Raw genomic sequence first — 16,469 nt, 5'->3', positions numbered from 1 at the left:
CAAACCAGTTTCATCTGCATTGTAGACATTGGTTTTTTTGTAACCATCCCTATCAATCATGTTTTTAAAAGACTTTTTCAAACGTTCAGCTGATTCGGCATCAGCTGATAATTTTTCCTTAATTCCATGCTTAGATTTGAAACGCAAAAGCCACCTGGTACTCGCTCGAAAATCAGCGTTACCCACTAGTTTCTTGTTCATTTGAAGATCTTTTTCACAAATCAAAGGGCCACTTATTGGTTGTCCTTGGCTACATACCTGCACGAACCAAGTGTAAACCGCAGTGTCCAAATCCTTGTTTTCTGCCATTTCATCGTTTTTCTGTGCAAGCTTCCATCCTCACTGTTAAGTACACTTGCAAATTTTTTAATGGCATCACTGTTCTTTTTAATGTCTGTTATTATGGTTTTTCCAACTCCATATTTCCCAGCTAAGCTTAATCTACTAGCACTTGTTTTCAACTGATCTATTATTTTAAGTTTATTGGAAACACTGAGAACAACGTGTTTACGTTTAGTTGCCATTGCAAACGGTACAACAACTACAGCACGATCCATTACAAGTGTGAAATTCACAGATCCAAAATTTATATCTCCGATGAAAACAGATTCTGATTCAGCATAATTAGAAAATTAAGCCTCGTTTAAATACTAGCCTCCCTTTCATGGTCGAGCCAGTGCTGCCAGCTAAAACATGCAAAAATTTAACAAAAATAATATTAAAGTAGCCAAGACATAACCAAATATTGTAGTGCCACATCACTAGCGGACATTTGAATTTGCCGACTAGAACGCGGTCGTTAATCGGGGGTCGGATAATCGATGCTCTACTGTATTAATAAGATTTATAGGAATAAAGAATTTTAATGTTATTCTTAGATATTACAACTGAAATTAAAATGGGATAAGTTAAAGCAGGGGTCTCCAATATTTCTCTCAGATGAGCCATATAAGCTCTAAAAGACAAGTCTGGGAGCCAGATACAAAAGATATGGACAAAGATTAAAATTTTTTTATTTCTGAATAACAATGGGCATAAATCAATGTGAAATTTCCAGTTACTGCTTTGAAAGAATGTCATCAAAACTGGAGATAAATTTTGCGCACCCAATATTAAACTATCCTTTAGATATTCATTAGACAGCAATGTTTAGTATTTTTTTTTTATATATTTCATTTTTAAAAAGGTTTGTATGCAAAGCTATACAGAAGTAAAAATAAAAAATATCCCCTCATACAAAAACTTCTTAATACTTATATAATTAAGACGACAGCTAGAATTTTATTTATCAAATTTCTATTCTTTGAACTAGTATGAATGTTGTTGATATAATTTGTAAATGAACACAAACTATTTGGGTTAGATATATATGCTTTGGAGGATTATATTTGGCCCATGGGCCATAGGATGGAGACACTCAAATTAGAAGATTATCCAATCATAATAATTTGAGATTATAAATTGTTCACTTATGGGTCTATTTAAATTTTATTTACTTATAACCATTAATTCAACTCCAATTCATTGTGAAACATCGCATATTACATAAAAGTTATACTGGATAAATGGTAGACTAAATAAAAAGAATTACAGATTAAACTATTACAGTTATTTTGTGAGACAGATTGACACGTAAAGAGCATGAATACAGTGAATATAGTAAAAATAAATGTATATATTTATTCTTTTATTATATTACAGCCATGTATATATATTTTTCTGATGTTTATTTTTTGTGACTGGCTTACCTAAAATGCTGAATAGTCATTTAGTATTTTAGATAAGCCAGTCATAGCACAGCTACACATCTATCAGATAAACAATGTTACATGCATGATTTACTTCACTGAATAAAATATATAATTTCATCATTTTTAAATTTATAACCAACATATAATTATTTCCATTTTCTACATATTGTTTGGAACTGCAAGAATTTAAATTATAAATTTAACTTTTGAAAATAAATGCTAAAAGTATTAAAAAAAAATTACAAAATTCAATTGTCAAACTAATTTTTTTTCTTTATTTAAGGGACATAATTTTTTATTTTTGACTTTAATAAATGGGATCATTAAGTCTAGATCATGATTAATGAACCTTAAATAAATCAAGTATATATAATCATATAAATTTAGTGTTTTATTACTTTGAATTCAGCTTTCTTCTAAATGCATTGTGTAATTTTTAACTACTGTAGTTTAATTTTGAAGATAGCCTACCTAACCTAATTTCTACATTCAGTACAAAAAATATACTTTAATAAATTTAAGTTTAGCATACAAGCTTCATTATGTCTTCTATGGAGGACAATTATATTCATTTTTATTCTTTTCTGGATGGAAAGAAGAAACAGATATTAATACACCAATCCTGACTGACATATTTATTGTATACATACATATATGAATATATTAAAATTACTTTAGCTTCAAAGAAGAAAGTTTTGCATTCATATCACAGTTTATCCAATGTTCTCACCTAGTAATCTCATAGCAACATTCTATGCAATCAAGAGAAATTTTTACTTGAAAGTATTGTAATTAATAATTTATATCATAAATATATGTACTAATTAAAAATTTAACCCTTACAGGTTTTTGCTTTCCAAATGGAATGCTGCATTTATAGATATTTCATTGCAAATTACAATCTAGTATTTAACATAATAAAGCTACATTTTGAAATATTTAGCACAAAGAACTATTGTATATACAGAGTAAAAGAAACAAGTTATATATTTACATGATTCTTTTATTTTAAAAATCATTCAAGATGGACTTTTTTATTGTTTAATTAAATTCCAGTAATATTCCATATCAGTGATAAAGATCTTCGTAAATAGTGTGCTAACTAAATGCAATACAATGTAAGATTATTATAGTATTTTGTATATGAAAGTACAATTCAGAATTAAATATTGTACCATATATAAAAAGTAAAAAAGAAAAATATTAAATAAAAATAGATTTCTATTGTGAGAACTGAAGGGGTAGAGTGGCAAGCCTTATCCCCACTTATCAGCAATGGGATGGTTAAACCTGTTCATGGTTGTCAGTTGGCTAGGAGGGCTAAAATCAAGTAGGAGGGTTAGCGAGGTCGTTGATAGGTGTCTTTAGCTTGATTAAGACAGGTAGGGGGCCGTATTCCAAAGATTATATAAGGCACTGCACCTCTACGCTTCTAGACCGGCAGTGCAACCAGAAACAATTATACCTAATATTGAATTGCCCGTATCGGGTTTGAGCTCGACTAGCCAAGATTACTTCAGGTGGAAGGCAAGATTCCTTGCAGAAAAAGCAAAACGGGAGGGCGTGTACTCAAGACGTTTCCAGAACTGCATCAAAGAAACGAGGGTTTGGCTGCAAATCAATGACATAGTTCTCTTAAAAGCGGATAAGTCTAAAGGTGTGGTGCTCATGAAGCGTAATTCCTATAACCAGAAGTTACAGGAATATATTGAAAGCACAGAATGCATTGTTGCCCCAGACAAATTTTTGGAAACATTACAGCATAGAGTCAAGAGATTTGTCGCAACGTCATTGGTACGTATTTTAAAGATGGGAAATGCTACTATCCGAGCACCATGAACACCAAAAATTTTTGCATTTGGCAAAACCCATAAACCGGGCTGCCAATTACGCCCAGTAGTGGAGAAATGCAAGGCACCCACTTTCGGTCTGGAAAAACAGCTGGTCGCATTTATACGTGACAAGATCCAGGGGTACCCCTTTCATATAAAGAGCTCATTGCAATTGGTATGCAAACTGGAGAGAATTACACTTAAAGACGAAGAATACATGACAGTAATGGATTATAAAGCCCTGTACGCCTCCATAAAATTACCTCCTTGTTTCTGTGGTTTGAGAGATTTTTTATTTGCTAACATCAATAATGCGTTCAAGTACCATAAACACATCCTGGAATTAGCAGATTTAATCTGCTACATGTCTTTCTTTGAATTTGAAGGGAAGACATACCTTCAAACTAGAGGCGTCCCGATGGGAAGCCCTATGTCGACAGTGCTGTGTGAATTAGTACTCCGTAAACTTGAGTGCAAAGTCTTAACCACGCTCCAGAATGATATAGTAGCATACACCAGATATGTCAATGATGTTTTCATCTTGTGAAATAATAACTGCAATGTGCGCCAGTTTACGAACAGAATCAACAACAACCTGTATGGATTGACCTTGCAAATGGATCAGGAAAGTGGAGTTAGTGTTAACTTCCTGGATGTAACGATAATATGTAAAGAAGGGGAAATCGAGACAAGTATATATCGTAAACCTGTTTATCAGCCGTTTTTATACCGAGCAATTCTATAGACCCTGCACACTTTAAACTGGCAACGTTTCAATCCTTGATAAAACGTGCGCACACACATTGCACGAATGTCTGTGACACTTATAATGAGTTAGAATACATAAGAAATGTAGCGGTTCAACATGGGTACCAGAGGAAAGTAATCGACGATCTGATTACGAGAAGTCATAAACGTAAACAGGACCAGCAACAACCCCAAACTGCGCAAAGAAAAAATTTAGTTCTGGATTTTATATCGTTTCTAAGTAAAGTGGTTAAGAAGGTAGCGAGGCATAGGAATTTGCACGTAATATACAGGCGTAACCCAACAGTGTATGGTATCTTGAGAAACGATAAGAGAAAAGAAAAGCACAACGACAGAACAGAAGTATATTCCATCCCAATTAGAAATAATCGATTTAACACTGATCTGGTGTATGTCGGCGCTACGATGAGAAGCCTAAAACAGAGAGTATATGAGCATAAGCAGTCAGTGAACAAGAATGTTGATTCTACGGTACTGGCAGCATTTGCGAAAGAGCAAGAGATAACGGTATTTTGGGATAAAGCCTCAATCGTGAGGGCCGCAAGTTCAAGACAAGCTGTTAAACACATTGAGAAAATGGAAATACACAGAGCTCATTTAACCACAAACTGCATCAACCAGAGATGTGGACACGTTGGCGTCAGCTTGGATATCTTTCTTTGATAACCTAAACTAACGGAGAATTTGTTAAAGCGATGGAACATCATTAAAAACGCCCTTTTTTTATCATTATATTTAATGTAAAATTTTATGATGCCTACGTTGATATGTTACTACGTTTGGATTAACATGCAAGCGCGTTACTGACAATTTGCATGAGCGCAATAGAATTTCGTTTAATTTTTCGTAAATTTAGAACTCTACGTGCTTATTTTCATAATTTTATAATTCTATGTTCTTTTTTATTAGTTAACTGAAGATGGCTGCTTAAAGCAGTTGAAAACGTTTTTACGCAATTAAAATATTGCTGGAACGTAAAAAAAAGGTTGTTATTTTATCGGATAGAAACAATTCCAGTAAGCTTTGTTTATTTATTTTTGTTAGTCTGCATGCTCCTGTATGGCATTGGAGAAATTCCACGATCGATTTTGATCAATGATCATCGCATTTCTAGCTTTCTGACATCATCAATGACAAGTGTTACAAACAACCAATGAACATTTTACTTATTCATATGGTCTTGCTTATAAAACAACCCACAATAATAGTGAAAACAATTTAAGCCCAAAAGTGCAAAGAATTGAATAAATATACTATTTCTGACTTACAATTAAGCAGTTGCCAAAATACTAATAAAAAATCAACAGTCATATAATTTTGTCATTCTTGTAAAAATTGAAATCATTTAGAGATTAACCTGTTTTTAACTCATAATCAGCAAAAACCATCAACTCCCTTTATAACTGATCTGCATAACCGCATGGCACACATTTACTGTTTTCTGACAAACGACAGGGTCATACTGGTCAATAAATCACTAATTTCTAACTGGACTATTGTTTCTATAAATTGGATTTCTAAGTAAAATATAAGTCACATATAACTCATGCAATAAATACTGGCTATTTTTTAATATAATTACAAAACAGTACAAAAGCAAGACATATTTCAAACTGTTTAAAAATTGAGACAGTCCCACCTAATTCTAGATGTCTGGTCACTTTAGCCAAAACCCATATTCTAGATCTGGAATTTACTGGCTACCGGTCTACGATATTTTCTTCCTTACAGATTTGTCATATATAAGTTGCCCTCTCCAGTTCCTCCAGGTAAGTATACATGAACACAAATACAACATATGCAAAGTAGATTTATGTATCCTTCCATCTAGATTTACCAGTGCAAATGATACACAAATCTTTTGGGATGGGATCAGGCATTTAAAACATCACACTGAGCAGATATGCCAGACTGGAAGAATCTAAACAAATCTATAGGCACATCTTGAAAAACATCTTGTATCAACTCTAAAAACTTTTTTCAATTTCTAATGCCTAGAAATGGGCAAACATAAAACTCTGAAGTTTAAAATTTAATTTATATGTATCTGTTTTTAAATTATTTCTATGTTTTTTGGTTTTTTTTTTAAATTTTATTTTGAATGTAGTATTTTGTTTTATTAATTTATGTGTTCTATTCTGTCTTCACATATGAATTTTGGTTGTCTGAGGAAGGTCATTTAAAATGATTAAAAGCATTTGCATTAATTAAAAAGTAGTTTATTTCCACACTGCTAAAAGTTTTCATGGTAAATATTTTGTTGTAAACACAGTAACATGTAGCATCATGTATAACTATTTACATCTGCAATAAGAAATTTGATTATATGTTATTTTTGTGTTTGAATGATTCTTAAAACAGATATCTAATGCCAAATGCTTGTTCTAGAATTTTTCTCACAAAGCAATTCTCAGAAGTAAGAAAATGTGCTTAGAGTACTTCTCTGTTTAATTACTGTTGTCCCAATTAAGATGTGAAAGAGAAAAATAAGGGTACAGCTGGTCATAATGGAGCTTGGATTAACTGAAGAAAATATTGAGTGGATCTGTGTTTATTCATGAACTATAGATTCACTTTTTTAAATGTAAATTTGAGAAAAATAGTATTCCAGAAGCAATACCACTACAAAAATAGTGCTATGCTAATAAATACTAAGGTTAATGTTAAATGTGGTATTACCATACTGTTTTTTTGGTATTAAAAATAAATTTTAAAAATATTCTTTTCTCTAAATCCACTTTTAACACCCAAACTTGACGATTTACAACTTCTATTATAATATACTGCTTTAATAAATTCAACTTCAATTATAAATTTCTCAAAATTTTTATTTTTAACAATTTTGAGTTTTTTTTGTGTATAATAACAAGTTACTATATAAACAACCCTATACTTTAGTTATGGACAATAAAACAGAACACAGAATTGTAAGATTGTTCAAATTAAACAGACTGCGACAAGAGCATCCACGAAAGCAAGATACCATATTTACTCACATATAAGATGAGGTTTTTATTCATTTTTTATTGCTTCAAAAACCTAGGTTGTCCTATACGAGCAAGCAAAGGAGTCTACGTTTTTGTAATAATTTGTTAAATAACGATGTGTTCGCATTTTTTACCGGATGCTCACCCTCTGGTGCTTAAAAACAAAAGTATTTTATCTGCATCGTTTCAATAGTTCTTGTGTATCGTCAGGAGTAAAGATGAATAGCAATAGCAATGCTTTTCAATTGAATTCTAAAATCACACGTGAGAGCACGATATAAGTTTTAATCCATTCCCATGTGAAAACAGATGATTATTCAGAAATCAGAATTTGGAGAAACTCATAAATGTAATCGACGGAGAGTGGATTCGACTGTTAAGAATTGGCAAAAAAAGGTTTCCGATTGTCCAACTTTACATAAACAAATTATGTTGTCAATTTTAAAAGATTTTTCCTTAAAGTTTAAAATGCCAGTAATTTTTGCGGGACAATGTATGCATTTACATGCAATTGACATTTTATTTCTGATTAAATGAAATATAATTAAATTGTATTAATGAATCTAATTTTCTTTATTTTGATCTTTAAAGTCACACGTCGTCCTATATGCGAGATTGTCTTATAAGTGACTAAATACGGTAACTTATTTTCTCCAATAGTGGCACTTCAGCATTTAATGGTTATTAAGCCACATGCGCCAGTGAAAAGGCATTATCTCATATATAGTGTTTGGCAGCCATTTTGTTGATGCTCTTATCATCATGGATTCATCCAAGCAAACTCAAAATGCAGTCACATACAGTTTTTATTGAAGTATGATATCTAACCTGTGAATATTCTTCAGCACACACAAGACATTTAAAGTTTGGCATGCAGTAGTGAGAAGTTTCACAAAGGATGGAGATCTATAACAGATGAACCATGACCATGATAGAATCAGCTTGCCATTACACAGGAAGGCATTGACACAATAGACCATATAGTGAAGGCAAACCAGAGGATAATCATTTCAACTGGCACATGAAAGTCATTCAGTATCAGCTCAGTCAATGTAATCATTCAACATGAACTGCTAAAAGATGTGGTCCAATGGGTTCCTAAGCATTTGAGAGCAGAACAGAAGCAACATTGCATAGGTGTAACATTGTGGCATATTACCAAATTGTGGAAATAAATTTTTGCCACAAATTATCACTAGTGATGAAATATGGTGCTACTTTTCAAACCTGTGACAAAACTTATGAACATGCAGTGGAAACACCATCATCACCAATGAGAAAGAAAGCTCATTCTGCCAAAGTGCTGGCAAGGCCATATTGATCTTTTTTGATCAGAAGTGTCTATTGCTCATTGAAAGGCAGCTGCAAAGTGCAATCCTAAATGTACAGTACCTATAAAGGTACTCAGATACCCTTCAGAAAGTCTGAATTGCCATAAAAAATTCTTAGGCATGTTAAGCCATGACATTGTGCTTTTGCACAATAACACAAGGCCACACATCACTGGTCACAGTTAAAACCACTAAATCACTTCAGATAAGAAGTTCTGCAATATCCAACTTACAACTTGTCTTTGAACCTTTAAAAAATAATAAATTCCAGCCTGACAGCAAAGTCCAAGCAGCAATAACTGAGTGGATCATTAAGCAGTCCTCCTGTTTCTATGTGGAGGGTATATACCAGGCATGTCAAACTCATATGATATTGCGAGCCACATGATCTATTTTGTATAAGTCGGGGGCCGCATGTTTTCAATGTTCAAAAAATTAATAAAATACGGTTTTTAGAATGATTATATTATGTATTTATTAGACTCAATGTATTGTATATTATACGTACATAGATTTGTCGTAGATTCAAAGCTGCAGCCGTTATCCAACCATCTTTCGTAGCGTCAACCAATTTGAATTGGTTGGATGAAATACGGAACGAACAAACACAAAAAGGGCGGGAATCGTACAGTTCAAAAAAGTTCAAACTTTCCAACTTCAAGTGTCAAAGCCTGATAGTTAAAAATTTTTAAAAAGTCTCGGCGGGCCGCAACCCATGTGTTGGCAGGCCGCATGTTTGACATGCCTGGTATATACAATTTTGTGGCACATTTAAACAAGTGTCCAAAAGCAATGATTTCCTACAGTAGGAAACACAACCTTGTCATTATACTGTAATCCTGCAATGGTGACTAGAGACACATGTATTATATAGTCCAGTGTATGTTTTGTTTGAACGAACCTTAAATTTAAGGGTTATATATATATCAATATTAATTTTATAAATGACTTAAACAAACAAATTTTTCTGAGCTATTAATACATTATAAATTTTTTGTATAAATCTGTTGCTGTATTAAGTTATAAAAAAGACAAGCATCTAATGTCATTATTCACTTTATTTAACTGTTCAGTGTAATAAACCAATAAGAGTAATTAGACATCAAGAATTAAAAACTAACATCTTTTACTAGAAGTCAAGAATGTTTAATTCATTAAGTACTTTCGACAGTGTTTTGTCCCATCCACAGAATCTAAAATGTTAGTTAATCTTAAAAGTAGTTTTTAAGTTAAAAACCACCTTTTAAATAATATATCAGAGGTGGGCAAGCAAGAGTTCAGTGGGAGCCAAAATGTAGTTTTGCAAATGCATGGAGTCGCAGTTCTGTACTGTCGTGGCAGATAGTGTGGGTAAGGCAGGGAAGGATAGGGTGTCCCCCATCCAGGTTGAGAACTTATTTTAAAAGAATAAATTTGAAATGTCAATTTAATTTATTGCACCAAGTTGGAAATAAATTACTAAATATTACTTATATATAATTACATATTTTCACAAAATTGTGGAAATAAAATTGTAAAAATAATAATAAAAAGCAGAAATTAACACTTTCAGCAAGAGCCACATGTAACTCAAAAAGAGCTGCATGCGGCTCTCGGAGCCGCATTTGCCCATGTCTGCAATATATCCTATAAACTTTATTATGTAGCAATGACCAGATGCTATTTCTATCCAAAGTTTAATGATGATAAACCAGATTTAGTGTTAAAAAAATATAATATTTGCCAAAAACATCAAGACATTAATAATTTTAATTTGTGTAACTTCTAATTTTATAAATTAAAATTTTACTTAAAACAAAGTGTTTTTGTATCAAAAATTTTTGAGTTAATGAAAATCATGAATACAGGAATAACTAAATTTGGAGTAAACTAATTAAAACTTCTTAAAGAAATTAACATTTATAGTACATAATTTTATGAAAAACCAAGGGCATTGCCAAACTAAAAATTTTATTAATTGCAGAAAACATCTTAACATATAAATTATGAAATCGTGTGCATTAAATATTTTAAGGATACTTTTTACAATTTAATTAAATATTAATTTTGAATAAATTAGAATTTGTATATTATTTATAATAGCAATATTTCAGTAATTATTAATTAAAATAAAAGGATTTTATTTTTAACTTTGCATTCATTTGCAGTTTTAAAGTGTAATCTATAAAGTTATATTCATAGTAATAAATTAAATTTATTAAAAAAAAAAAACTGACTCAAAGTTAAACAAATTTACACAAAATATAACTTATATTGTAATTTGCTTTAAATCCTTTTTTTCTTATTAATGTATTAATATAAAACACTGGTTACATAATAAACAAATTCAACTATCATCAACAGCATCATCATCCATAAATATTTTTATTGAAAATCATATTTTAAGTATTCTTGAAATTTTATTCATTCATTCATTTACAAATTTTTATGAATTTAATATGCAAGATATGTAGCTCAATTTATCACTAGATGATGACTAAATTAAAACTTGGAAGAATTTTTCTTGGAGTAAAAAGTCAAAGCTGTCATCTAAAAGTAATTTCAATAAGTACATCACTTAAATTAATTTACAAAAGAATGCAAAGAATGAGGTTTGAATTCAAATCTTCTAGGCAGGTTGACATTACCAATTACAGCCGACTCCGCATAAGTCGACACCCGGATAACTCGACACTCGTTGGTTACGTAGTCAGTTTTTCGTGGTCCTGGCCAACTAACATAGCCATTAATGTTATTAACCTTAAAAAACTTGGTTTACTCGACATCGTTTAACTCGTTACCACTGGATAAACCAACATACTTTTTCTGTTTCACACTTTTTAGAATTCTGATAAGTCGACTCCCCCCTGAAAAATGAGTTCACACCACACAGCTTATTGTATGGTGTGAACTCATTTTTCAGGGGAGAGTCAACTTATCAGAATTCTAAAAAGTGTGAAACAGAAAAATGATGTTGATTTATCCAGTGGTGACGAGTTAAACAATGTCGAGTATACTGAGTTTTTTAACGTTAATAACATTATTGCCTAGGTAAGTCGACTGCGACCACAGAAAACTGACTAATTAACCTACGGTGGAGTTATCTGGGTGTCGACTTATGCGAAGTCGACTGTATGTTATAAAAACAACTAACAAACTGAAACTAAGCATTAATGAATTTTAAAAACTGCTTTGTAAGGAAATAAATTATAAATGTTCACAAAGAGAGTAAAACTACAAACAATTATTTAAGTTTTGATTTTCAAAACAAATCCTTCAATATTAAGTCAATTGATAATAGAGCTTAGTAAACAGTTAACAAATTTATTCAACTTTATCAAACATCTATAAGTTGGTTTGGCTTAATATAAACAAGCTTATAGATATGTGATTAATAGAAAATATATTTTCACTCAACTTAAATTATCTTCAGAAGTATGTTTTCAAGAATGATCTCAATCAATCCATCAAATTTTCTTAAAAATTTTTAATTATAAAATAGTTTTGAAAATAAATTGTAAAATTATTATACAGGAAGTGTTATTAAAATATATAAAATTCTAATATACCATCTGTATTCCTAATTTGTTCAATCAAGTCTCTTGGTGTTTTCTTAAATAATAATAATAGGCTATCAAATACTTGGAAAAAATGGAAATACATAAGGCGCACTTATCTACAATTTGCATCAACCACCGGGATGCGAACGACCTATCATCGGCCTGGAAATCTCTTGTCGACTAGCATCACGTTTTAATACGGAAAACGGGGCTTAAACCCGTCAATGCGCAAGTGCGGTTTTTTATAAATTTCAAACGCCGTTTTGTAATTTCAAATTTTGTTCGTTTTTGATACACGTTTCAATACGGAAAACGGGGCTTAAACTCGTCAATGCGCAAGCGCGGTTTTTTGTAAATTTCGAACGCCGTTTTTTTGTAATTTCGAATTTTGTTCGTTTTTGATATTCGTTAACCGATGAAAGCTGATTAATGCGGCCGAAAACATTTTTAATCTAATAAAACTTCCTACTGGATACTTAAAAGGTGTAGTACGTTTGTTAAATAATAATCTTCTTAACTTAGAAGTTGCTCAGCCTTTTTATTACTTATAACATTATTTTGATATTTCTGTGTATAAACTTCTATTCCAACAAACATCCCTTTTGTTATGTAATATCTTAATATATTCCATTCATCTATTTGTTTCTTAAGTATCATCCATTATCTATCAATAAATATGAAATTTTGCCCTTTAACACTATTCTTTGACCATCTATTCTTATTTTAGCATTCCTATATATATATTCTTTTGATATATAACAGAATTTCTTCTCTGTGCTTGTATATTCGATATACATCCAGTATATTACTCGTTTATTAATCTGGAACTATTACTTTTCATTTCTTATCATGTTAAAAGATGACTAGAAATTTTTTATTACATTATTGATATTTCATATTAAGCCAAACAATTGCCAGATTAAATCAAGCTACTTTTATCACTATTATTAATGATCAAATACTGCATAATTTGGTACTAGAGAAAGGTGTTAGGCATGCTTCTGACACTGACATAGAAGCTAAACTACAGCAAGTCAGTCTCATTAGATCCACCCTTTGCACCGATAAAATCAAAATTTTAGAAGCTCTGGAAATTTTTGAAGTGGACTAGCAAAGGCCTGTCAATCAATTTTAAAGAAGAAAAACAACTATCGAGAGCATGGCAGGCTATTTATGATGCAACGCAACAGTCGGCACAGGCATACATCTTTCGGAGATTTAAATTTTGAAAAATAAATTCAAAGATAGATGCATTGGAGCCTGGAACATTTAAAAACTGGAATCGAACCAGAAAAATTTATATAACACCTGAAGAAGACCCTGAAAATGGGTTGAAAATGTTAGTGATACATTCTAAGTATTACCTGCAAAGCTACACAAGGTTAGTGAGACATATTTATGGGAACATATCAATTTTAAGGAGGAGGCAAGTATTTTGCATGCATGGCAGTGCTTTTTCCACAATCCAGACAACATTTATAAAAAATCCATTAATTTTTATTTTAAATTTAACACTTAAATGTGAATTTTGACATACTTGTTCTAATGTTTAAGATTCCTACCATTTGAAAATATTTAAATTCAAATTCCAACATTTAGCATTCTAATTATAACAACCTGACGCAGATCCTCAGGGGATAGAAAACATTTGTTGTTATGTATTTAAATTAAATTATTTTTGCTGGTACAGTTTAAAGATTTTAGTGGAGTTATTTAATAGTCTATTACCAGATTAGAAAAATTCAGTAAGGTGTTAGGTGCCATTTCTTATTAAATCTAATAATTACATTTAAATTGGGCCCACCAGTAGCCAAGCAGTTCCGTTCCCTAAACACTGGGAATTTGGTCACAGGTTTGCACCTTGCCAGGACAGGCTGCCCATGTGGAGTTTTCTGGGTTTTCTCCATGTCTGTAATACCTGAATAGGGGTCAGTTAACATTAAATAAAACCTCCCGGAAGGCATCCCTTTTAGGCAGATCACCCAAGTGTTGTGTTGCCATAACTTAATAAAACAAACAAACATTTGAATTAATATTTATTAAATAATTTAGGATATTCTAGAAGAATAGAATTAAAATATAATAAATATTAATTTAATTATAATTATTAAATTTAATCAGAGACGGCACATAATGCCTACATCTAGTATCAAATTACACAGTATTTAATTATTAATAATAGCAGTAAAAGTAGCCTGATTTAATACAGCAATCATTTGATTTATTATAAAATATAATGATTGGGCTTTTGAGATGTTTATTATTGTTATTTCTTATATATACTATCTTTATTTTTTCTTTTAAGTATTACATGCTACCGCAACTAAAACTTATCAGAATTTTTATTATTAAAGTGTAATTTCTTCTTTACAACAATGTTCCAACACACATTTTTTTCTCAGTAAAGCAGGATCTTTCCAAGTACAATGTGGCACTGCTGAAAAAACACTCTCAACTAAGCACCATGTGAGTTTTACTCTTTTTCTCAGATAAAACACGTTTCTAGAGGACAATCAAGAATGCCAGCAAGTTCATTCAAGCTATCATAACACCACTTTAAAGGAAAATGCTTTTGGAAATGTATTCAAGCAACTCATAATTTGAAATAGCTTAATATAAACAAGCTTCCACATCTAGCAAAAAATTAACAGTTAAAGGGAGTTAGTTAGAGGAAACATTCCCTAAACATTTAAAAACATATCGTCCACAGTAAAACTGAATTCTGAAAACTTTTTAAAGATAAGCTATATTTCAAAATATAGAATAAATACCAAATGTAACAAATCAAGTTATAAAAAGAATAAAACAAGGCTTTTTGCCAGAAGATACAAAAAGATATATAGAATTAACATTTTTATTTGATGAAAGTGAACCTAACTAAACTCTTGGCTTTGTTATTTTGATATTTTTTTGAATATATAATTATTATTAAAAAGCAGTCAACACAACTTTATTTCATATTTTTATTGTTTTATGAGAAATGAATACAGTTGTGTATTGAATATTCATTCCTTCACAATTCCAGATATACAGAAAAATGCAAATAATTTCAAATGCCTATCATATTCATACTGTCAACTTTAACAGATAAAGTTTTAAATAGTTCATATTTGTAGAAAACGTTATCACAAATATATAAAAAAAAAATTTAAAACTGCTTACAGAAATCTTTATAACTTTTAAAAAAGGCATTTAAAAGTACAAAATTAACCATTTTAATTAAACAAATTTATACATGTATCTTAAATTGTAAATATAAATGCAGCCAAGATTTAAAATTAAAATTAAGGAAAACAGCAAATTGCTTAGAATCAAAGTCAATAAAACAGCCAATTTACTTAAATTTCAATGTTTAAATTATATGAAGGAATAGATATAATCAATATAATATATTCAATAATATAAAAATAAATTCTAAATCTAAACTAATTCTTATGGGTAAAAGTGATGTCTGAGGATGTAAATTCTAATAATATATTCTAAAATAAATGCTTTAGATTGTATATGAGACTAAGAATTTTCATATTTGTTGAATATAATAATTAAAATGACTTGTTTTTCAAAAGATACATTTAATGAAACTATTTAATAAAATATTTTCATTAAATGAATAAGAATTCTTTTTTTGTGAACTGTTTTTAAAGTTTATACAAGACATTTATTCATAAATCATCTGTTACGGCATAAATTATTATTATGTAGTTCAACATAAAATGAATTCTTTTTTACGAAATCCTTCTTATAACATTTTTTACATTTTATTTGTAACAAAATTATAACCAATATGTTTTTTTTAACTAAAATAAAAATTCATATAATGCAAAAACAGCATAAAATAATATAACTGCAGAAATTACTAATTAACTATAGGTTAATAATATCCTACAAAAATACAAAATTATATTACCTAAATATAAACTGGTGTTACAATTGCAAAGACATTCATTATTCCATTATAGTGTGACACCTATCTATGAGTATTTGATTTACAAGAATATAGCAAACTATAAGACAAAAATGATTTTAAACTAACTATAAAACAGAAAGAAGGGATAAAAATTGGAATGACAACTGGACGTTAGTTGCAAATGAACTATTTTGTTTCAGACCAGAGAAAATACATTTTTTGAAAGTACATACCTCAAATGTGAGTTGATGTTTTCTTTTTTTCATTCACTAAGGGTAGTACTATTCATCCAAACATAGCTGTGCAAGTTAGTGTGATTTATCTTACATTATAGATCTTTCTATCAGCAATTAC

General features: G+C 30.4%; 1 protein-coding gene across 3 annotated transcripts in view; it reads right to left on the bottom strand.

Moving 5' to 3' along the window:
• Positions 1-16,469, bottom strand: part of flfl (serine/threonine-protein phosphatase 4 regulatory subunit 3 flfl) — a 136,460-nt gene that overhangs the window by 20,168 nt on the left and 99,823 nt on the right. The window lies entirely within an intron of this gene.

The sequence above is a fragment of the Centruroides vittatus genome, unplaced genomic scaffold (genome assembly GCF_030686945.1).
Source record: "Centruroides vittatus isolate TY-2023 unplaced genomic scaffold, ASM3068694v2 contig_1051, whole genome shotgun sequence".
NCBI lineage: Eukaryota > Metazoa > Arthropoda > Arachnida > Scorpiones > Buthidae > Centruroides > Centruroides vittatus.
The sequence above is the reverse complement of the archived record's forward strand: the minus strand, read 5'-3'. Positions and strand labels throughout refer to the sequence as shown.